The sequence below is a fragment of the Rousettus aegyptiacus genome, unplaced genomic scaffold (assembly GCF_014176215.1).
Source record: "Rousettus aegyptiacus isolate mRouAeg1 unplaced genomic scaffold, mRouAeg1.p scaffold_m13_p_5, whole genome shotgun sequence".
NCBI lineage: Eukaryota > Metazoa > Chordata > Mammalia > Chiroptera > Pteropodidae > Rousettus > Rousettus aegyptiacus.
This window is the reverse complement of record NW_023416308.1, coordinates 81824942-81826838: the sequence shown is the minus strand read 5'-3', so window position 1 is coordinate 81826838 and position 1897 is coordinate 81824942.

Below are 1897 nucleotides of genomic sequence, written 5' to 3'. Positions count from 1 at the left end.
AATCATGTGGTATTTATCTTTCTCCTGACTTATTCTACTTAGCATAATACCCTGTAGGTCCATCCATGTTGGTGCAAATGGTAAGATTTCATTTTTTTTTTTAATGTATATATGTACCACATCTTTATCCTATCATCTAAGGATGCACACTTAGGCTGCTTCCTTATCTTGGCTATTATAAATAGCACTGCAGTGAACATATATCTTTTTGAATTGGTGTTTTGGTTTTCTTCAAATAAATACCCAGAAGTACAACTGCTGGGTCATACAGTAGTTTTATTTTTAATTTTTTGAAGAACCTCCAAACTATTTTCCATAGTGGTTGTATCCATTTGCAATCACACTACACAGTATACAAGGGTTTCCTTTTCTCCACATCCTTGCCAACACTTGTTTTTGATTTATTGATGATAGCCATTCTGACAGGCATGAGGTGATATCTCATTGTGTTTTTGATTTGCATTTCTCTGATGATTAGTGACGACGAGCATCTTTCATATGTCTGTTGGCCATATGTATGTCCTCTTTGGAGAAATGCCTATTCAGGTCCTCCACTCATTTTTTAATTGGATCGTTTGTTTTTTGTGTGTGTGTTGAAATAACTTTTTTTTATTGGAAAAATTATATGAGTGACTGGGAGTTTTATGCAGCTCCAGCTTCTAGAATTTGACAGTATTTGACATGACTGGTCTTTTTCTCTCCTTCCTACTCTCTCCGCATCTGATTTCTGTAATGCAGTCCTCCTGGCATTCCTCTTTCTCTGGCTTCTCCTTAGTCCCCGCTCCCTGGCTTCTAAGTGTTGCTTCCCCCACTCTTGCTCATTGCCTGCTGTACTCGTCTTACCCAAAGGGCACTACCCTTCACCCTGGGGCCCAAGCCCACCCCCAACCCTCCCTTCCTTCTTTGCCCAAAGTTTGACCTTGTCACTCCTTTCTCCTCACCCTCTCCCTGGAGGGAGAGAAAAGTGGAGGAAGGGGGGAAGGGAGTGAAGAAAGGAAGGAAGGAAGGAAGGAAGGAAAAAAGGAAGGAAGGAAGGAAGGAAGGAAGGAAGGAAGGAAGGAAGGAAGGAAGGAAGGCGGGAGGGAGGGAGGAAGGGAGGGAGGGAGGGAAGAAAGAAGGAAGGAGGGAAGGGAGGGAGGAAGGTTTGGCTGCTGGGGAAAAGGTGGTGCTAGGCGAGGTCGTGCAGGGCAGGAGCTGCTCAGGGTAGATTTGAACCTGATCCTGGCTCTGAAGAAGCAATGCCCCATTAATGCCTTTCCAACCACCCTACATGTCTCCCTGATTGAGCCTGGGACTCTACACTATTAGCCACAAATGGCATTTTGAAATGGCTTTTTTTTTGGGCGAACCCCAAAGACATTGCTAAGATTTACATTTTCAAATATATGCTGACCTTTTTTTCCCTCTTTCTTTGAGTTCATTTGTCATCAGTGTATAATTGAATCAATATATTTCCCGATCAGCCCTAAGATTGAATAAGGTCACGGGGAGCCGTGTGTGGGCATTAGACATCATTATTTCACTCCGAATGAGCGGCCATGGCACGGAGCATTCCGAGCGCCAAATGAAATTCTATTAGATTCTATTACACTTTTACAATTATAGAGACGTTCCAATATTACAAGGGGAAATGAAGTCATAATAAAAAAGCCCAGAGGTGTATTACAGAGAAATGGGCACACTATTTTTCTAGTTAAAAAGTTGATGGAAGGAGCTCGACTGGATTTCGGTTGCTGAGATGTGACCTTGTTCTCAAAGGCCCTCAGCCGCTCTGCTGGGCCCTCTCTTCCCGAGCCTTTGCCGGTCGAAGAATAGCCAGAGCTGATGCCTAGGAAGCCAGCTGACCCTCTCTGTTCAAACCAAGTCCAGCTCCTGGATCCCAGTAGGCACAAATATG